This window comes from Periplaneta americana, chromosome 14 (genome assembly GCF_040183065.1).
Source record: "Periplaneta americana isolate PAMFEO1 chromosome 14, P.americana_PAMFEO1_priV1, whole genome shotgun sequence".
NCBI classification, from domain to species: Eukaryota; Metazoa; Arthropoda; class Insecta; order Blattodea; family Blattidae; genus Periplaneta; species Periplaneta americana.
The window spans coordinates 118336442-118360044 of NC_091130.1; the positions used below are offsets into that span (position 1 = coordinate 118336442).

The following is a 23603-nucleotide window of genomic DNA, read 5'->3' on the forward strand; positions in this document are numbered from 1 at the left end:
ACTCCAAGTTAGGCATATACAGTATGTTGACGTATATTTATGGTATAACTGCCATTATATTAGGAGCGCACTCAGTTGAGTGATTTATTTGGCCGGGATTCCGCAGTTATGATGCACTGCTGACTATGAGAATATTATTGATTTATTAATTTGTCCTACGGAATTATCTCTGTAATGTTTACAATTAATATTTGAGGAGAAAAATTCGCTCCGGTGCTGTGAATTGAATTCGGCGTAGCTCAGTGATCAGAGCGCTTGGTACGTAGAACCAAGGACCCGGGTTCGATCCCCGGCGCCGGAGGGAATTTTTCTCCTCAAATATTAATTGTCAACATTACAGAGATTATTCTGTAGGACAAATTAATAAATCCATAATATTGTAACACCAAGCATAGAGATCCTTTTAAGTTACACCTAAGGGTGTTCATCATTAATATACGACGTACAAAAAATACCGCGGACCAAATTTGAAATATGTTTAGTTGAGAGAACGCACTTGAACAGTTGAAAGTCATGCACTGATATTTGTAACCACATTGAGAAATGAAGTTTCAATTAAACTTTGATTCATACTACGGTACGTGTAGTAGAATGGTACGTGCTCTACGGATAGAGGGAGTTAGGATAAGTTCGTACCAAGTTTCTCTTGCAAACTAGGGAATATATTAACTATATTGTTCTATGACTTAGTTACTTTGTTGAATAATTGTGTACGGAGGCTGGAGGTACAATTTATAGATTAACTATAGGGTAGACTCGCCTGATTTCGTGATACTAAGATCTTTGGTGCAAAATAAGTTTCAAATTTTGAAAACAATTACCGATAGTATTTTTTTTAAATGTACTTAGTACATTATTGGGGTTCAGGAAGTTACGTATCAGCATTTTTACCTCAAATAAATTTATACAATAATTACGAACAAGCAATACAACGACCAAAACTATTTGGCACTCTAGAAGGATTGGTATAATTTCATGATGGTACAAGGTTATTTTCGTTATAGTCCTTAAATTCAAAATATTTAGGCATATTCAGTCAAATGGTACACAGATACTCAACATACCAATGAACCAAAATGATTACAAAGAAGAGCTAAACACAATCAAATACATAGCACAAGAAAACGGATACAACCCTAACATAATAGACAACATAATACGTAAGACAAAACATAATCACAAAAAACATGAGAATACAACACAAGCACAAGAACACAAACAATACATCACACTAATATACGAAAACAAATACACACAAGATTCAACCCCATTGAAGAAATTAAATTACAGAACAAATAACACTCTACAAAAACATCTCAACACACAAACAACACAAACAAACAAATACAACCACACAGGAGTATACAAACTCAAATGCAACACCTGCAACAATTTCTACATAGGACAGACAGGCAGATCATTTCAAACACTTTACAAAGAAAACATCACAGCCATAACAAAATTACAAAACTCCTCCACATATGCAAAACACATCACAAATGCTAACCACACCTACAGAGGCATCAACACAGACATGGAAATACTATACATCCAACCAAAAAGCAAGAAACTAAACACACTAGAATAATATGAAATATACAGACACACAAAAACACGCCCCAAAGAAATTCTCAACACACAACTCAATTTCAGAACACACACACTCTTTGACGCCACTTTACACCACACGAACGCACCCTCACAGGAAACAAAACAAGAGGCGCCAAGACCAGCAACGACTAGTTCTGAGGATGACCCATAAAAGGTTGAAATATGTAAACAAGGTACGTTAGAATTTAACACAAGAAAGTCTTATCACACATATTTCGAAGTGATACAGTGTTAAAAGTTGTGTAATCAAGATATATAATGTCAAATTTTAAATTCCTGAGATTCATACTACAACCCAAACAATTAAAGTTCTTTCTGTATTTTAAAAGGTATTGATATGTATCATGAAACCACTGATCACAACTGACACACGGAATCTATCTTTCACTATGCTTGTCGTCGTGTAAATTTGCTGAGCAAGATCCTCACAAAAATCATTAGGATTATCATTCGACTTTTCTTTGAGCACAGATCTTCCTTGTTTGGCTCCTGAAGATGTTGCTGTTTCGTTGTTTATCTCTTTTAACTCACTTGAGAAATGTCATTCTCTTTCACTGCTGCTTTGGTCCCTTCTGGTTTTCGTCGGACTTGCCAAGAAGAAGACGAGATTTCTCTGCGGCAGTATCCCTTTGTTTTAGACACTTTCAATTAAAACTATACCCAATAACGTCCACCAAGAAGCATGAAGAACAAAATGTTGAATAAAGGGTAGCATGCAGTTTTGAATATTTTTTCTCCACAATAAATTAAATTATACTTTTGCCTATCCAAAATATTTTGTCTTTGGAAAATGTGAAGAGTCGGATACCAAAATTTTGGTTGAAAAGAACACAGCACTTGACGTCTTGAAAAGGAGGAAAATTCATTAACGAAAGGCAAACGACTAGGATCAGTAGAACATTTATATTACGCTAAAGAATATCCTTATAATCGGTGTTTAAATGTAGACAAATATGCTATTTTTGTCTGAAATCTATTTTGGGCAGATATTTTCTGTTTGTTTATGTGAAGTTTTGTTCATTTAGTATATTTATAATGGACCAAAGTTTAATTCAGTAGCATAGTAGAGCTGAAATAAGACAACCTGCCTCAATTATTCTGTACCCAACAAGCACACAAACATTAAAACTTCATGTTATATGCAGTCTCATCCAAACCTGACAGGAAGCATATATATATACAAACTACTGGAAACTTAAATTGTCGTCTTCCGAAACGCAGTAAATACAAAGAAAATTACTTCTCGCCATCATAATATCAATTAAATGCCAACAGTTATTATAACTTAAATTATTTACATTTTCCTTTTCACCATAGTAATATAAATGTAATGCAAATCCTTTAAACTTTGAGCTTCACAAATAAAACGAAATCTATGCCTCATAAGTTAAATAGCAAATCAATGCTGTATACTGAAGAACGAAAATCTTATTTCCATTTTACGTCTTCATGAGGCTCTTAATTGTTGACGAGGAGAAAGGTAGAATGAAATATTTTTCTGTAATAGTTTTTGATATTCATAATTGTTACCAACGTATTTTGAACATATTTTTTTCTTTCCTTTCCTCTAATTTATTTTTGCTTTTTTTTAACTAGTTACAAGTTAATAAATGTTTCTCATTTTGTTGAGCCAGATACACTTTGCAGGAAAATAACACATTTAATATTTATCTTACTATTCTATGAAATTCTATAGTAGTGAAATTATGTTTCTTTAATCGAGAATTATCTGCCATTATTTCTTGAGCAGACACATTTTGAAGGGAAATGAACGTTTCATATTTATCTTATTATTTTTATGAAATTTTATAGTACAATACTGTAAATTGTAAAACTATGTTTCTTTAATCAAGAATTATCTGCCATTATTTCTTGAGTCAGATACACTTTGCAGGAAAATGAAACATATAACTTTATCTTATTATTTTATGAAATTATATAGTACAACAAATTGTAAAACTATGTTTCTTTAATCAAGAATTATCTGCCATTATTTCTTGAGTCAGATACACTTTGCAGGAAAATGAAACATATAACTTTATCTTATTATTTTATGAAATTATATAGTACAACAAATTGTAAAACTATGTTTCTTTAATCAAGAATTATCTGCCATTATTTCTTGAGTCAGATACACTTTGCAGGAAAATGAAACGTTTAACATTTATCTTATTATTTTATGCAATTCTATAGTACAATAAATTGTAAAACTATGTTTCTTTAATCAAGAATTATCTGCCATTATTTCTTGAGTAGAGACACTTTGCAGGAAAATGAAACGTTTAACATTTATCTTATTATTTTATGAAATTCTATAGTACAACAAAGTGTAAAACTATGTTGCTTTAATCAAGAATTATCTGCCATTATTTCTTGAGTCGGATACACTTGCAGGAAAATGAAACGTTTATCATTTATCTTATTATTTTATGAAATTCTGTAGTACAATAAATTGTAAAACTATGTCTCTTTAATAAAAAATTATCTGCCATTATTTCTTGAGTAGATACACTTTACAGGAAAATGACACGTTTAACATTTATCTTATTATTTTATGAAATTCTATAGTAAAATAAATTGTGAAAATACATTTCTTTAATAAAGAATTATCTGCCGTATTTTACGCAGGAAAGACAGATTTAAGTAAATAAATAACCAACGAAATTGGGTATAAAATTACTGTTTCATCTTAACAAGTGTAGGCTGGCATGTATGATTGTAAATCACTCTTTGCCGGTGTCTGCTGAAGAGTAATGTGGAGCAATATTTTATTTTACGTGTATTTGAACTACAAGAACTGTCCGAAAACGTGAAACTATAACGTTAAAATGGAGCAATGATAAACTGTGAATGGCAGAAGAAACCGGGTACTGTATAAACAGCGACACAACATTTTCGCTCCTGAACACTATCGGAAGATTTGTAAGAGATTGTACTCCGGTCCTTTGGTAACAAATTGCATCTTAATTAAACTGCAGTGTGTGCTAGACGTTTAATACATTTCATGTCTTAGTAAGAGAGTGCCAAACTATGCTAATGTTCAATATAGTAGAAGACGAAGTAGAAAAAGCAACATGGGAGTTGAAGTCTTAAAGTGAAGACTCGTCGTGTGCGTGTCCAAAGACAGACTTCATCAGTAAGTGCCGAGGCGAGCATCAAAGTTTTAAACTCTTCTTTCTCCATATTCATCAACTTTAATTAATATCTCAATTTACGTCTCTTTTACATAAATGCACTTAATTAAAACGAAAAGCATTAAGAGAACATGAAAGACACTACAGGGCGATGCTTAATTAAAGACATGTTGCTTCCAGTGAATTCCTCATTCTTAGTTCCATTTCTCAGCTCGCTTCTTCCTTCGACTTCCATCGGTACCAACATTTCAACAAGAAAATTTATCAGTACAACGAAAGAACTTTTTCTCGGTCTATAATACTAGAGAGAATTCTTTGCTATACACCTTACACAATGCTATGTTTTGAAATTCATAAGTCGTACTGTGTTACACCTTATGCATTCAGAAGTTACTCTTACGTGTTTTGGACGAAGAGAATTCAGAACATGCACATATTGGATTCCTCGCACCGCTATTTTTATTCTAGGTTGCGAAAAAGTCTAAAAGAAAGCCGTTGTTTCTACTTTTTAATATCTTGAAAACTCTAAGTTCTACGCTTTCTTTACAGAATTTTTCTACACCTAGGGTTTGTACACCAGGAAACATTTGGAGACTCAAAATACTGATTACCGCTTTTATTCTCTCCCAGCATCTTGTGTTTTATCGGTTTATACCTAAATATTAGCCGGAATATTTATGTCACCCATTTCTAAATTAGTTTTTTGCTAAGCTCTTTATTATTTTATTTGGAGTAATAAGAAAGAAATGCCAACATTTCAGAAAATTATAATATTGGTCGTTGTGCAAGAAATCGTGTGTAAATCGTCATAATTTAAAATTATTGTTAAGCATGTCATCATTCACTGGCCCTTTTGGTCGTCTGTCAGGTTCTTAGGCACCCAGCGGGCACTAACTTCATGAAATTTCGCTTCTAAGACGTTAAGTCCATTGAAACCATGTCCATATGACTTACGTCCTCTACTATCTTTGTCCACTTTCATTTACGTCCACATTTTATGTGCGTCCATTGTTTTGGGTCCATGACTGTTATATACACTTTAATTTATGTCCAATTTAATTGAAGTCCACTTTTATTTATGCCCACTTTTTTAGTGTCCACTTTTATTTAATACTGGATCAGCAGCATTTTTAGCTTCCTGTTTAATTGTTCATTGAAATTATGGAAACGTCTACCTTCTTTCCTCTATAGAGTGCATTGAATAACAACCAAGGATGAAGCAAAATTGATCCACTGTAAAAAGGAAAACCTTTGCTATTGTAAAGTTTCTGTTGTCATCATCATTTATACAGCAGTAATGGGCAAAAGGGATACTGGAAATGTGAAAAGAGAGATGTGCTTGGCGGGCATTTGAATATGCGACACCTTATTGAAAGATCGTACCTACAACATTTAAATCGAGTAGAAGAGATTGTTCGGAATTACAACCACTACAACGAAGAAGTAGGCCTATACATCAGAACTTACCTCAAAGCTATTAATTATCTGAAGCTGTATGAAAATGAAAAAGCAGAAGACATTGAGTAGAGAATTGAAGTAAATTTGTAGATAGACATAATGTATTTTACAATCATGTAGTGGACGTAAAATTGTGGACACAAAATTTGTGCAATTGGACTAAAATAAAGTGGAAATATACTTCATTGGACATATATTTATGGATATAGTGTAATGGACGTTTGTATAATGGATATAATAAACTGGATATTAAAATTGTGGACATGATAAAAAGAACCTAACGTCTGTGTTTCGAAATTTCAATGTGTCATGCACAATATCGTACATCGCACCGTATGAAATGTTGAACTGCTGTGATAAGGTTCGCAGTTGGATCCGCCGGTCATTCAAAATTGCCGCCTCAATGCCTGTGACATTCCGCTGAGTGTAGTTATTACCGCCCGCCCGGAACGTGGCGAATCACAAAGGTTCTCATAGCCGTCTGCGAAGAATGCGCACCACCTGGAGATGTTGCTACGGTCTATACAATCTTCCCCGTACACGCCAAAGATGTCTGTGAATTTCATTAGTGTTACGTCCTTTAGCCCACAAAAATCGCACAACACTTCGCTGCTCTTCACAAGTTGAAGACAGTAACTTGCGCGCCATCTTTGTTGCGTAGTTCACGCTTCTCTCGCTAGAACTGCACATGCAAAACAAATTGTGTCTGTAGTGAAAACTTCAAACTATATCTCGGTGAAATGTCAACATCCCAGCCGCAAAACCAACGCAGAAAAAAATATATTGTGCGTTACTTTCCGATCCACCCTCGTATTAACGAAATGCACTGTTAAAACTGTGACAGTTAAGCTAATATGAAAGGCAAAAGGATTAGCTTACAAAAAAAAGGTACAGATAGTAGAGTATTTTATGCACTCTATACAGCACTCTTAATTTAGTTATAAATGATACTGCGAAACATTTTTCGGAAGTCACTACATAACTCTTTTACCATTGTCCATTTTTTTTCAAGATATAAATGTTAAAGAAAGAACTTTAACTCTAAAACCACTTCTCTGTACACGTTGTGAAAGCAGAATAGACGCCGTAAAAACTCTTTTAATTTAGAAAAATGTATAATGCTTTGATTTTTATTTAAATTTATATTTATTAAAATAAGGACACTGACACAAAAACTTGGAAAATTCTTTAATTTAAAAACTAGAGGCATAATTATAAATGTCTTTGTTCGTTAGTCACTTGGTGTATTATTTTATTAAACTTGTTATTGTAAGTAATTACACTTGATACTTGTAGAGGCTACTAAGAAGATTAAAAAAATTCTTAACTGAAGGTCAGGCAGAGTTAGATTGTACAGAAATATTTAATGAATAGAAAGGTTTTGCTTAGATTGCGCAATTAATTTCCCAGCAGCCGCTAATGTGCGACCCAGCAAATGGAGACTTAGGGTACCTATGTTTGATTTCGAATGTAGGGACGATGCTGTACAAAATCCAGGATTGAATTTTTAAGGTAAATTCCTGCTTCTTTTATTGAACACCATCATAACTGATCTAGAAGGAAATGAGAGATAAAAATGTCTTTTTTGTCACAAGAATTGTATTCATTTTTGGCCACATTATTAAACAATGGAGACCTACTTGAGTCAATAATAACAATACAATAAATGAGTCGCCAAAACGAAAACATATTTTTCATAGAATAAATTGTACACAAGTAAATAAATAAAGAAACATGGTAGCTAAATCCATAACAAAGTAATTTTCGACAGAAGCGAATTTCTGGCGGCGCTCCACAATTTCTAGAGGAGATAGAATAAGGAACAATGTGATTAGAGAAAAGATGAATGTTCAAAATTCAATAATAGACTTCATAACAAACAAGCAGCTAAAATGGTATGAACACGTGGAAAGGCTGGCAGAGAATAGACTGCCGAAGGTAATACTGGAGTGAGTTCTACGTGGTAGGAAAGGGAGGGGAGGACTAAGATTACATGGAAGAACGGAATTTTCAGCACCATGCGGGAGAAAGGGCTGAGGGACTGAGATTGGAAAGACAGGGACGCTGGAGAAAAGAGACAGAACATTAATTGGACGCAGGAAGATGTTAACATTGTAAAACCTGCTTAATGAATGGATGGATGAATGAATGAATGAATAAATAAATGAATGAATAAATAAATGAATGAATAAATAAATAAATAAATAAATAATTAGATAAGTAAGTATATATGTTGGTAGGTAGGTAGGTACGTAACCAGGGAGTTTGATATTTACGTAGATGGGTAGCTGGATAGGTAGTTTTGTAGGTAGATAGGCAGGTAGATAGATAGAAAATTTGGTAGGGAGGTAGATGGATGGATAGTTTGGTAGGGAGGTAAATATATAGGAGTTTGGTAGGTATGTGGATGTATAGGTAGTTTGGTAGGTATGTAGATATATTAGGTAGTTTGGTAGGTATGTAGATAAGCATTTTGGTTGGTGGTAGGTAGGTAGATATATAGGTGTTTTGGTAGGTATGCAGATAGGTAGTTTGGTACGTAAGTAGATGGATAGGTAGTTTGGTAGTTAAGTAGGTATGTAGATTGGTAGTTTGGTAGGTAGGTAGCGAGGCAGTTTGGTAGGGAGGTAGATAGATAGTTTGGTTGGTTGGTTGGTAGGTAGGTATATAGGTAGTTTGGTAGGTATGTAAATAGGTAGTTTGATAGGTAGACAGATAGGCAGTTTGGTAGGTAAATAAATAGATAGGTAGTTTTGTAGGTAGGTAGATATACAGTTTGGCAGGTAGGTATTTAGATAGGCAGGTAATTTGGTTGGTAGGTAGATATGTAGGTAATTTGGTTGGTAGGTAGATATGTAGGTAATTTAGTTGGTAAGTAGATAATTTTGTTGGTACATAGGTCGGTAATTTGATTGGTTGGTAGGTAGTTTGGTTGGTAAGTAGGTAAATAGGTAGGTAGTTTGGTAGGTAGGTTGTTTAGTAGATAGATATATAGGTAATCAGATTTTTCTTAAAATGTTGCTGGGATTTCTGGACCCCTATTTCCAATTTTATAATAATAATAATAATAATAATAATAATAATAATAATAATAATAATAACAGTAATAGTAATGATAGTCATATCTAAATTAAATTAAATTATTAAACTCGATCACAATAATAACTTCAATTTGACTGCGCCTGTAAGAAATCGTTTAGCCTTTTCTTGAAAGTGGTTAATGTCTGGCAGCCCCTAATCTTCTGAGGTAGAGAATTCCATTCACGGGGGACTGAGACAGTAAAAGAGGATGAATAGTGGGATGTTCTGTGGGCAGGAATTGCTAGGATTTGGGCTCTCCTGTAACCTGGTGTTTAGATTGTGATTGCAGGATAAGTAGTTAAACCGAGAACGAAGATAATTTGGAGTAGAAGTGTGGAGAAATCGAAACAGAAGAGACAGCGAATGAAGTGTTCTATGGTTACTAAGTTGCAGCCAGGATAAAGATTTGAACGAGGGTGTAATGTAGTCAAATTTGTGAGCATTGCTGATGAATCTGACACTCATATTGTGCACACGCTGCAGCTTGTTCGAAAGGTCAGTTGTCAAGTCTGTAAGTATTACGTCGCAATAGTCAAACAGTGGTAGTACGAGGGTTTGCACTAAAGTCTGTTTTAATTCTGGCGGGAGGAAGTTTCTGAATGGGTTAAGAGAATGCATGGTATAGCACACTCTCTTGGATATTTCCTTTATTTGGCATTCCCAATTTAAATTTATCTGCTTTAAGTTACAACGCAGGCTGTATCTAAGGGAAACGAGGAAAAATTATACAACACAAGTGTGCATTTTTAAAAGAGATCTGGCTTTCTAAAATGTTTGTGGTCTGTTAATTGAATTTACGAGACTTAGTTAAAAGAGAAGTGAATAGGCTGAATTCCTTGCCAGGAGTAGCTGCCTTGGCAATTAACAAAGAAAGCTAGCTCTGCCCACACAGGAGGTCTGTGTCCTAATGGGATTCCGTGGACTTATCTTTATCTTCTAAATGAATTAAATTCTTCGGAAACACAAAAGAAAACTTCAATGATATACACGTAGTAAATCTTCCGTCTAGCTGAACACGTAATACCGGTACCGCAAACAAGTTAATAGAAACATTAATCCTGAAATTTGATTCACTATCATAAAGACGGATATCTTCACAAAACTCATAAAAAATCCTGATCTTTTTGTTTCTTTTTCGTCTTTTTGTAGAAGTGAAATTGCTTCTTTCTTCCGAGTGTTATAATCATTCCTCTTCTCCTTTTAAGCTTGTCGCATATTTTTCAAAGGAAGATACTCTCATTTCTATATATATATATATATATATATATATATATATATATATGTTTTTCATGTAATAAGCAGTATTTACTTCACCGCTGTAGAAAATATAACTAAAAATACATTTAATATTTAAGGAGAAAAATTTGCTCCGGCGCCGGTGATCGAACCCGGGTCCTTGGTTCTACGTACCAAGCGCTCTGACTACTGAGCTACGCCGAATTCAACCCACAGCACCGGATCGAATTCTCCACCTCCGATGTTTCCCTTTGTGGCCTGATTCCAAGTTAGGCATATATGTGTTGACATATATATCCAATGTCAAATACCATTTTACCCGGGTTATTACAGATAAATTCTGTAGGACAAATTAATACAATCTATAAAAACACATAGTCAAATTATACGTACAGGGCTATTCCTAAGTCCGTGAAACATTAAAAAAATTCATAACTACTAAATTACGCAACGGTTAACGAAAATTTTTACACTAAAATAGAGAGGAACTCTCCAAGTTTTGTTACATATCTTACAAATGCTCAATGTGTCCACCCTTGCTGATACGGCAGATATCGATGCGGTAATCCATCTCTTCCCATACACGCTCCAACATGTCACAGTTTACCATAGCCACGGCAGTTGTAGTCCGGTGGCGAAGTTCCTGAAGATTAGCAGGGAGCGGGGACACAGACATTGTCCTTCACAAAGCCCCACAGGAAAGTCACAAGGAGTTAAATCCAGTGATCGTGGTGGCCACTTCATTAACACGATATCTTCTTGTCCAGTGCGTCCGATCCATCTCTGCGGTAGTCTCGCACGTCGTTGTGATAGTGACAGGGACATCCATCTTGCTGAAAGATGTAATCACTGCTGTCTTCATTCAGCTGAGGCATCAGCCAGGTTTCTAGCATGTCAAAGTAAACCATTCCATTAACGCTGGGTTCCACAAAGAAAAATGGCTCATACACTTTCTTTTTTCGAAATGGCACAGAAGACGTTCACCTTCGGCGAGTCTTGAACATGCTCTATGACATTATGGGGATTTTCCCATGATTGATTACTGCCACCTAGTGATAAATCGTGGCAACTAAGCGTGGACTTTCGTTATAAAAATATTGGAGAGTTTCTCTCTCTATTGGGACAACAACTACCATGATCTGTCGCGTACTTAATTTTTTATTATACTTTAAAATGTTTCACAGACTTACGAATAATCTCGTATATTGCATTATTCTAAAGTTTGGTTTCATTTCTTTCACTCTCGTATATGCTAACCAAAATATTTTTATTTAATGCTTTGAAGTGACTGCGAATCTAAGTTCGACAGCCATCAGTGAATGAATTCTCCCTGCCCATCGAGGTGGATCAAATTTCTTTAGATTAACTTCACTTTGTTGTTACTGAGTCAAGTAGGTCTCCATCGTTTAATACTGTGGCCAAAAATGTGTACAATTCTTGTGACAACAAAGGCATTTTTATCTTTCTTATAAATATCTTCTTCTAAATCAATTATGGCGGTGTACAATAAAAGAAGTAGAAATTTATTTTAAAATTCAATTCTGGATTTTGTATAGTACAGTATCTCGCTACATTCGAAATCAAAATCCTTTTCCTGGTCGCACAGTACCTGCTGGTAGGAAACTAACCTCACAATCTAAGCCAGTGATGTCAAAGAAGGCGCATTTTTCTGACCTTGACGTCGTGCGCGGGCATCAAGCGCTTGGTATGGAAGAAGGAAAATGCACCCTGTTGGATTAAGAAAACAGTAGTGCACAAACTTCAAACGGAACGTGAAATTTTATGTCGTTATTTTTATATGGCTTCTTTCTGTTTGATATTATCTATATTGTCTGTGAAACAGAAGTACTAACACCAATTTCTTAATATTGCAGTTGTGTTTTAAATCTTAATAACATAATAAAGAGTTAAGAAGGAATATTCACATTAATTCCATAGTAGTACAACTATACTGTACTAAGTGGATGAATCACATCATTCATAAAGAAAGTGATATCACCCCCCCCCAAAAAAAAAGATTGAGTATGACATGATAAGCTGGAATTGATATTGATGGTTATCTTTAGCCTTATAAAAGTAATCAATGGACTAATCAAAACAATATTATAGTACAAAGAAAAGTTACCTAGTTACTGTATATACTCGTATTTTTAAGTGTAACTAATATTCCATAACAAAACTCTTATCGCATTATGCCTTTAAAGTGATATTGGTGAGCAACTTCCTATCATCAGAATATTAAATTATTTTCTCGAAACCTGCTGAAGCTATAGAGCTGACATTTTTACAACACGTGGGCATATATTATATTTTGCTTATGATGTAACAATAGTTGCTTTGTTAACTCATTTCCTTACAAATATTTTCCATGCGAATATTTTCAAAATTTGTAATACATTAACTTCAGTAATACGTATTTACGATGTATGAGATTTACGCAAACATTGTTTCAGTACCTGGAAGGTTACTAAGTAAATAGGCCTATAGCTGAAAATTTCACTTTTCTATAAACAAAGTTGAGAAAATATTCCTTTTCAATAAAAAAAGAAGAAACTCGTGAAAACTGAGCATTAAAATTAAAACTTACATTCTTATAATGTACTTATACTTCCAGACATATCTAAAAATGAACACGGGTACATATTTAATAAGTTCTCTATTGAATCAGTGCTGGCCATCCCTGTATATAGCTCGACCAAGGGGCATATAGGCCTACAACCTCTTACGTCTGTCTCTTTCCTTTCCACTCTAAAGCGCTCAGGCTCTCCTGAGCTCTAAAGCGTGTACTTGTGCCTTTGGGCATCTTGACATGACTGATCTAAGCAATAACGTTCGATTCGTTAAGCATTTCTGTACAATCTAAATCTGCCCGACTTTCAGTTAAGTGTCTTTTTTACTTGTAATATTTTAGTAGCCTCTGGAAGAATCACAAATAATTTTTTACAATAACTATTTTAATGAAATATTATACCAAGTGGACTAACTAACAAACAGATTTATAATTAAGAGTCTAGTTTTCAAATAAAAGAATTTTCCAAGTTTTTGTGTCAGTGTCCCTATTTTAATAAAGACCAATTTTATTAAAAATCATAGCATCATACAAATTAAATAGTTTTCACGGAGTCAATTCTGCTTTCACATCGTGTATCTGGAAGCGGCTTTAGAGTTAATGTGGAAAGATCTTTATTTAATATTTGCCACCGTGACATTGACGCTGAAGAAGATAGATATATTTTTTTGACAATGTCAAAAGAATTAATGACTTCCAGGAAATTTTTACAGCATCTTTTATGGCTAAGTTAAGTCTGTGTGCTTTACATAGTGCAAAAATACTCTATTATTGAACATTTTTAAAAATCTAATCCTTTTGCATTTCATATTAGCACAATTTTATTGTCACAGCCTTAACCGCGCATTTCGTTAATATCAATGTGTAAGTACAGTCCAAGAAATCATTGCTAATACTTGTCCTGTTGTCAGTAATAGAACAAAGTCCAAGAAAATGCTTCCTTACCTTAATTTTTTTTTTTCGTTAAGGGATTGAAATAAATGAATAAATAGGTGAATAGTTGAAGGGATGAGTAGATGAGGGGATATGAGTAGAAAGGTATATATAGAAATAATTAAAGAAATAAACAAAATGCATCTAAAAGAACTACTGTAAGTTGTTCGTAATGTCTGACGTCTGGTGTTCAATTTAAAATTATTGAATAATATTTAGAATGCTTTAGACTAGCCGTGGCGAAAATGTAATCGTGCGCCGAGCCACTGTGTAACCTACAACGTGCTATGGAGGGAGGCGGACACCCGGAGGGGAAGTGAAGCAATTGTCTGACTGATTAACGGATTTTCGTTTTCTTACGTCAAGCGCTTAAATATAGTTTTATACAGTATAAGGTTACAAACTAATGTTTAGTACGTGTAACGAAGAAAGAAATGAACAAGAAAACATAGGAAATATTATCACAATCTAAAGTTAACTGTCTTCAGAATGTCTCTGCGACAGAGTTTCAAAATCAGGAATTATGTCACTTACTGCCAGTCGTAGTTGATCACGAAGGTATTTGTCTATCAGTCGTAATCTAAATTAGGTTTTTACTATTTTCATTGTTGAAAATAATTTTTCACAAACGTAAGTTATAGCGAACATGGCTTTAACAGAGCAAGCGAAAGAACGAAGCTTCGGAAATTTATTTTTTGGCAAAGATTTGAAAAGTTCAAAATTTGTCAAGTCCTTACATCTAGCCTTCATTATAACATTACATTGTAAATCTGCGAGTTTAAATTGAAGACCTAACCGCATTATTCGTACATCTGCTGAAAAAGGATCGAAATAATAATAATAATAATAATAATAATAATAATAAAAATAATAATAATAATAATAATAATAATAATAACAGTTAACCTTTTAATGTTTCATGAGTAACATGTAGTATAATGCTGTTTTATGTTATACAACCGTTTTCCTAGTAATACTTGTGAACAAATCATACATTTAATATTCTTATCATATTGGCAGCAAAAAAATGCGTCCTCCTATCCTACTTGAAACTTTCGTTTTTGTAAAGGTACATGGTTTCGAGAGAGACATTGCGACGATACGCCACTCGCAGGTCAGAGACAAATACAAATGGAACGGAGTTTGACTCCAGTGAGTGAGAGGGTGAGGGTTGGGGGAGCAAGAGACATGCACAGCTATCATTGCGAGCCACAATGTGCTCGTGAGTTACATTTTCGCCACGGCTGCTTTAGACTGTTAACTGTAGTTTAATGTTTCTTCTATTACAGTGAACAGTTCATTTTGAATTTTATAACTAGAGCATTCATTTTTTGCCCCTTATCTTTAAGTTGTGTGCACATGGAGTTCACGTCCTTGTTTGTTGACATCAAATCGAAGGGGTGGAATACCCGCTGGGACAAACTGGACACGTACATTCGCATTAATATAAAGGTGAATCACTTCTGTTTATCATTCTTGAGCGAAACAAATGAATTTCAACTGTTGGAATTTATAACGAAGAACATGCGTAAAGTATCGGAATTAAAGCTTCTCCTGCGATCACTCAACAACAGTTTGTATGTAGAGAAACTTCTCTCAACATCACATGACGTTACTGGAGCTAACAGAAAATAAGGAACGTTACTGTCTTTTACTCCACCTTGTGCCAGTTTTTTGCCATAATGCCGAATAACCAGGGATCTTGTGTAGGACGCCTTTAAGTTTATTCTTAACTTTTTCGCCAACAGTATTACCTTGTACATCAAGAACATTCACTTTTCTTTCAAGTTTTTCTATATTAAATTAAGGGCGTCTGACATTTTCAGATAACGAGCTTCTAAACGTGTAATTGTTTTCGAGAACCCTGAAACTATCAAGACCTGCAACACTTAGCGAACGATTCGTTGTGTACATTTTTTCCAGAAAGTCCTTAAAATAACTATTTTCGAGCTTGTGAAATGGTGTATTATATTTAACCATCATTTCACATAAATCTCTGTAAAATTCCGAGTCCTTAACCTGATTGTCAGTAGAGATGGACGATTGTTCATTGCCTACCCTGGTGAACAAATTTACGCGGTAAATATGTTTCTTCGAATTACAATGTTGTTTCAAGTACTTACTTTTAGTTCCCCTTATTGACTTCTTACACAGAACACATATTATAGAGTCGGCATGTGACTTTATATGTTCATTTCCAAAGTCCTCCACAATCTTATTCAAACGATCCTGTAAAGAACGTTTTGCTTTCGGCATTGTAAATGCGCTGATCTTGTATAACTAAAGATAATTGACACGACACGTTCGCTATGTGCTCTACGTCTTACAACTCCGCAACTACTGGGTGTTCAGTTCAAAGTGTGTCATGGCTCGCTTTATGCCGTCATGTGGCTAGCCGATGAGCCTAGAGAATTCAATCTTCCTACACTTCCGCAAAGGTGTATTACCTAGGAGGCAGAGAAGTTGCCTAGCAAGTACGGCGTTCATTCTGAAGAGTACGTACCGATGCGTACGATAAAGCCGGTAGTGGCAGGAATGTGAACTGTTTGGAAATACGTACTGTCAGGATATTGGGAGAGGGTTAAGACGATTACTTACGTATTTATTGACATTAACTTCGACGGTCAATATGGACACGGAGTATTTGATTTGTGTTGTGGAATGTTACCGTACGCAACCGATGGTAACAAATACCCTGCGTATGACTTGCCGGCGCAAAACACAGTTCGAAAGAGGTTATGGTAGCACACAGACCGTACAGACCGCCATCTGTTGCTACAACGTTCAAGTTATACCGTACGCGTTCTCAAATTCAGATTGAAGAACGCCTTGAATAATAGGCAACTTCTCTGACATATAAGCTGAAACTCGCTTCAAATCGGTAACTCAACAACAGTGACGTCATGACACACTTTGAAATGAACACCCAGTATTTTGTATGTGATCTGTACGTTCGCAAGGTCAAGTGACGTCATCCATACTCCGTACAGCTAACTTAACATTCGCTGTCTGTCCTGTTATGGGGCTAAAAAGAATGCTCTACTTATAACCGAGATAACGAGACATATTGCGGTGTCCGGCTTTTTGAATGGTACACTATAAACTCACCAAATTTTGAAAAACTTTCTATTAATTTAAAGAAGTTATTGTTTTATTTTTTAAACGACTTTTTGTATAGCACATCCCCTGAATGCTCAATTTTGTCTGCTGAAAACTAAATGACGTGTAGGCCCTATATTTCAGTAACTGTTTCCCACCTCTTTATTTCACGGTACATTTGAACTTGTTTTATGAAATCTACAGTTCTTCTTTTCTCTATATTTTGTTCTAAGTCTACACAATGTTTCACATTTTGGAAATGTGCTACACATTTTCATGTCGTTCTATATTTCTAAATAAATTACACTTGCCTTTGTAAGCTATTTTATCATTAAACTCATTCACAGAGCTGTTGGAAAACACTCACTCACTCACTCACTCACTCACTCACTCACTCACTCACTCACTCACTCACTCACTCACTCACTCACTCACTCACTCACTCACTCACTCACTCACTCACTCACTCACTCACTCACTCACCCACCGGATTGATTTTCTTTTTTAGTAATTCTAAATAATCTCATTTTCTTCATAAGCCTCTGCATGAGACTTGTCTAAGTGTCGTTTGATGTTAAAACGCGGTATATGCCCTAGTTTAGCTCAATATGTTAAAGTACATTTCAGTGTTTCAAAATAAATACTCTTCTTTCCTTTCGCTGTGAAATTAACATGGAAAACACGGAACAAAACTTTGTTGTGGAACAACAAGTAAGTAGGACAGACTTCATAGCTATACCAGCCATCTACTTTCAGCGCGGGCGACAATTCAGAGGGCAAATGCCTTTACACCTGAGAAGTTTCAGATCTCTAAGCATACACTAGACCTTGATGTTTGGGGTCACTTGAAGTCTATGTGTATGAAACAACTGTAAACAGTGCGGAAAATATAGGAACGTGTGCAGAATGGATAAGAGGTGATTCGAGAATATGCTGTTGTCTTCTCAGTCGTGTGTGTGTGTGTGTGTGTGTGTGTGCGTGTGCGTGCGCAGAAGAGGATCAAAACGTCTCTGTCCGATACATCAAAAACCAATTACTGTAACTGAAATTCATTATGGACTTTTATTTCAAAATCCTCGTATTCAGAGGAATATTTTTGCTTACTATTTTTTTTTTCAGGAAAACGCGCACTAAGTGTCTAAACATACTTAAGGTCATTCTGTGTACAGTACATCAGAATAAGTGCTTTGGATATCCGCTCTAAATACATAATAAAAAGCAAGGGTTCTATAATTTTGTAAATAGTTCATGTAAATATCTGCATTTCACACACATTTTACTGAAGAAAATTCAATCCATGTGACAATAATAATAATAATAATAATAATAATAATAATAATAATAATAATAATAATAATAATAATAATAATAATAATAATAATAATAATAAATTACCTCTCATTGAAGTTCTGGCTGTAAAACAAGTTTGAATAATTTCAAGGAAAAATTGTTCCGGGGCCGGGTATCGATCCCGGGACCCTTCGCTTAGCATGCGAACGCTCTACCGACTGAGCTACCCCAGGAACTATACACGACACCGTCACAATTTTTCCTTTTTATATCCACACAACTCACAAGAGCTGACAAGACGCCAGAAGTCAACTGTGAGTGCACACAAATACTGTGTGACTTTAAATTGTGGCTTTCTGTTAACGTACCTCCAGTAACGAATGTATTATACAAATCTGGCTTTCAGGTAGTAGCTCCCTGTAAAGCAGGTTTGAATAATTTCAAGGAAAAATTGTTCCTGGGACGGGTATCGGTTCCGGGACCCTTCGCTTAGCGCGCGGACGCTCTACCGACTGAGCTACCCCAGGAACTATACACGACACCGTCACAATTTTTCCTTTTTACATCCACACAACTCACATGAGCTGACAAGACGCCAGAAGTCAACTGTGAGTGCACACAAATACTGTGTGACTTTAAATTGTGGCTTTCTGTTAACGTACCTCCAGTAACGAATGTATTACACAAGTCTGGCTCCCTGTAAAGCAGGTTTGAATAATTTCAAGGAAAAATTGTTCCGGGGCCGGGTATCGATCCCGGGACCCTTCGCTTAGCGTGCGAACGCTCTACCGACTGCGCTACCCCAGGAACTATACACAAATTTTCCTTTAAGGAAAAATTGTTACGGTGTCATAGTTCCTGGGGTAGCTCAGTTGGTAGAGCGTTCGCGTGCTAAGCGAAGGGTCCCGGGATGGATACCCGGCCCCGGAACAATTTTTTCTTCAAATTATTCAATATTGTTTGTATTCATCTGAAGTCTGACTAGTGTAATATGTAGCTAGTGGGCGATGTATGGATGTAATGGAGGGGGAAAGCAACTGACCACCCTACCCCATTATCTCCTGACTTAGTTGCCTCATAAGAGGTGCCTTCTTGGTACTGCTTATGGGGTTCAGACCTGTCTTCAGACAATTGACTAAACAATAATAATAATAATAATAATAATAATAATAATAATAATAATAATAATAACTGTAACTAGCAGGTATTATTATTATTATTATTATTATTATTATTATTATTATTATTATTATTATTATTATTATTATTATTATTATTATTATTATTTGGTTGGTTATTTAACATCGGCGGAATTGGTGATAGCGAGATGGTATTTGAGCAGATGAGGCCGAGGATTCGTAATAGATTACCTGACATTGGCCTTATGGTTAGGGAAAACATCGGAAAAAACTCAGCCAAGTAATCAGCCCAAGCGGGGATCCAGTATTTAAATTAATATGTTGGTGAAGAAATGAAAGAGTTATTGCTTTTCAGCGACAATTTTCCTGGACAAAACAAGCACCACCTGTTCGTCAGACTCAAGAAGGCTTTAATAGAGATTTGATCCAATTGAACAATAAAAAACTATATAAAATACTGATGATGTAGTGTACATTTATGATGATTGCAAGAACAACGTGTATCCACAGAGTTTAAACAATTATATTTAAATAGTTGGAATTGGAAGTCTGTGTGCTTAATAATAGGTGTAAACAAGATAACATTTTGTGAGCATACAATTTGTGTAACAAAAGTAATCATAATTTGACAGTAATTCAGTTTTCCTAAACTATACTTTTTTGTGACATGTTGTTTTTGAAATCAGCTATTCAATTAAATATTGAGTCATTCACTGCATAAGTCCTTACCACGCACCATATCCCTAGACTACTCTTTTAGGTATAATTATGATGTTATTCGCTAATTTTTGGGGATACAGCCTACCACCACCACTTAGTTGAAACTATATCTCAATTGTTACGAACCTCAATGAGAGATCGACAGTCACATCGTAAATAGACTTATGTATCCAGTTGCAAAAATTAACTTTTAAATTAAAATTAATAAGTTGTAAGCTGTCTCGGACGAATTTTATACAGTAGAAGTAATATTTTAAACTCTTTCAAATTCTTTAAGCCGATATTTATAAATTTTTCGATTTCGTGAGCTAAATTGTTCTGACATTAAGGGTGTTATTCATAGACATTTCCGTAGCCCGCGCTACGAGCGTTCTAAACTAGCCCCGGCTATCGACTGGTTACTTGTATGAGATTCATATCATATATCATATCATATCATATATATCTCATATATCATATCATATCATATCATATCATATCATATCATATCATATCATATCATATCATATCATATAATATATCATATATCGTATATCATATCATATCATATCATATCATATCATATCATATCATATCATATCATATCATATCATATCATATCATATCATATATCATATCATATCATATCATATCATATATGATATATCATATAATATATCATATATCGTATATCATATCATATCATATCATATCATATCATATCATATCATATCATATCATATCATATCATATCATATCATATCATATCATATCATATATATCTCATATCATGTAATATATCATATCTCATATCATATATCATATGTAATATATCATCATATCATATCATATCATATATCATATCATATCATATCATATCATATCATATCATATCATATCATATCATATCATATCATATCATATCATATCATATCATATCATATCATATCATATCATATCATATCATATATCGCTAACACTGGTTTATGAATACGAAAAACGTTAGTTCGCTGATCATCCACCGGAAGCCCGCGCTAAGAATGTCTATGAATACGGCCCTAAGAGATTAGTTCTTGTCTCACAAGCTTACCTTTGAAGCTACCTTGAATCTGATTCTCTTAGTACAAGATTTATTTTTGTTTAAAAACTGAACCAGTTTCTCAAAGATACATTTTAAACAGAAAGATGCGCCGTTCGACAGAATATGTAATTATTTAAAAGATACGAAATATACTAACTTAAAACCTATTGCGGGTTTAGAAACCACCCTGTTTTCGTTAGAAGAGAAAGTGCTCGCTTGTTTCTCTTCACTAACTCTTAAGGATGTAAGTTGTAAGAGACAGGAATGGTCGCTCAGTTGCTGGAGGAGGAAGCCTGTGGCAGACGGAAAAAAGCGACAGGGGATTTGTGAAAATCCCTAAGATTTCGTGTAACGTCTATACAGGGATTAGGGTATTGGATTTCAGATAAATACAATTCCCTGTAAGATTTATGTCTAATGGATGAAATGAAATATGCTTTGAATAACGGATAATCCTCCAATAATAATAATAATAATAATAATAATAATAATAATAATAATATAATAATAATAATAATAATACATTGAAACAGACTATCATTAAGAGGCTGTTTCTGAGCAAAATATAACTAAAAATTAACTTTCTTCTATAAATGGAGATCAATTGAAGAAGCCACCATGTCTTCAGAGTAGTTATTATTAGGGCCTTGACATCGGTGTATTTGTACAGGGACATCATTTTATTTTTACTAACACTTATAATATTAACCTGGCTGTACCTTTGGATTAATGGTTCAGAACCAGAAACACCATTTGATATCCCTTCCACAACTGGAGTTCGATAATACTGGCGTAAAATACAAACAAATCACTTTACTAGGTATAGGAGGGAAAAAAAGTAGTTCATCCATTTACGTAAAGTAGGAAATATCGCGATTTTGAGTTTGATAATTTTCATTAGGTTTTTGTTTAATCAAAACACAGTACTGTATTAACAATAAGTGTTTTTACTCACGAACTGAGCTTTCCATTCGGACGTATTCATTATGCAGCACATTAGCGTACAATATAGAGAATGAAGTTACATTGAAAAATAATCATAATATGGATATTTAAAGACAATATATTTGAAAATGGTGGCCGTTCATTTCTATACAGGCTTCAGTTTTTTTTTTACATATTATCGCACTATAGATTATTGTACCTAATTTCAATTACCAGTTTCGTCCTTCGTACTAATAGGCCTAAGTCATGTTGAAGTAATTCTGTACCTACTCTATAAAAGAGTACCTTACGTACTGTAAATTCATTCTTCACTTCTGCCCGATCCGAAAAGATAAAATTACTGAGACATGCTATCTTCTGTCCGTCCAAGTGGTTTTGTCGCAGGGTCGTGGAAAGGAGGGAAATCATGTGACAGTTAATTAATTAACGAGGCCCCTTTACTTAAGTTATTTCAAACAGCTGTATAATATTACATAGACGTCCAATTCCTAACAGAAATCAATGTTTTCAGAAAAGAGTTAGGACAGTCCAGCCACGTTTTCCATGGTCGTGCATCGTGCTAGATAGAATGGAACTAGAAAGGTGTTTGAGGCTTGCGCGCTGCTCAGATGGTTCGTATCGTGCGCACCGCTTGATCGAGAGTGCACAATTTCCTCCGCGCATTACATGCAATGCCGCGTTACTGCCGCAGCTCGTCCGTGTATTCCCGGCCTGACAGAGGGACGGGTAGAAGCGGATGGGGGAAACGGGGATGAAACATAGGCAAACGGAAGACAGTACCTGTCCGAGAATATGATTCAATATTGAAAGAGGACATATTTCTGGAATGTACTATACTCACTAACACAGTACTGTTTGTGTTTACTATGACCGTAAGGCGACTTTGACTGTATACGCTTGGTTCTGTGTTGAGAACGATTGGACGTTTACTAGTAGAGGGGATGGGAGTGAAGTACATTAAAAAACTGAGGTACAATAAAAATTGAAGTAAAAATGAAATGATGTCCCTGTATTAGTTTGAGGTCTAGTGAAGGTGAACATACGACGCCGGACAGAATGTAGTCGACGTGTTTCAAGTACAGGCAGCGGAAGCGAATTTGACACACGCCTAAGCAAGCACGTTCTGTGTTTTGTATACGATTATTGCGTATTATAAAATCAAGACAATACAATTATTGTATATAAGGGTTAATATCGGGAAGGTGTAAAATGCTGACGAGGTTGAGAATAATAAATTGTTGGAAATCATACTTAAGTTGTCACAAATTGTAAAACATAAGTCTGAAAAGATGTTTTTAATAGGCCTATTTAGAGTTTTGCATTAGAGT

General features: G+C 34.8%; 1 protein-coding gene and 1 non-coding gene across 2 annotated transcripts in view; one reads left to right on the top strand and one right to left on the bottom strand.

Moving 5' to 3' along the window:
• LOC138713707 (beta-alanine transporter-like) overlaps nt 1-23603 on the top strand; it is a 1405169-nt gene that overhangs the window by 111733 nt on the left and 1269833 nt on the right. The gene's annotated exons all lie outside the window — the stretch shown is intronic.
• On the bottom strand, nt 18572-18645 carry TRNAS-GCU (transfer RNA serine (anticodon GCU)). The gene has a single exon. It is a non-coding gene; the product is annotated as a tRNA-Ser (tRNA).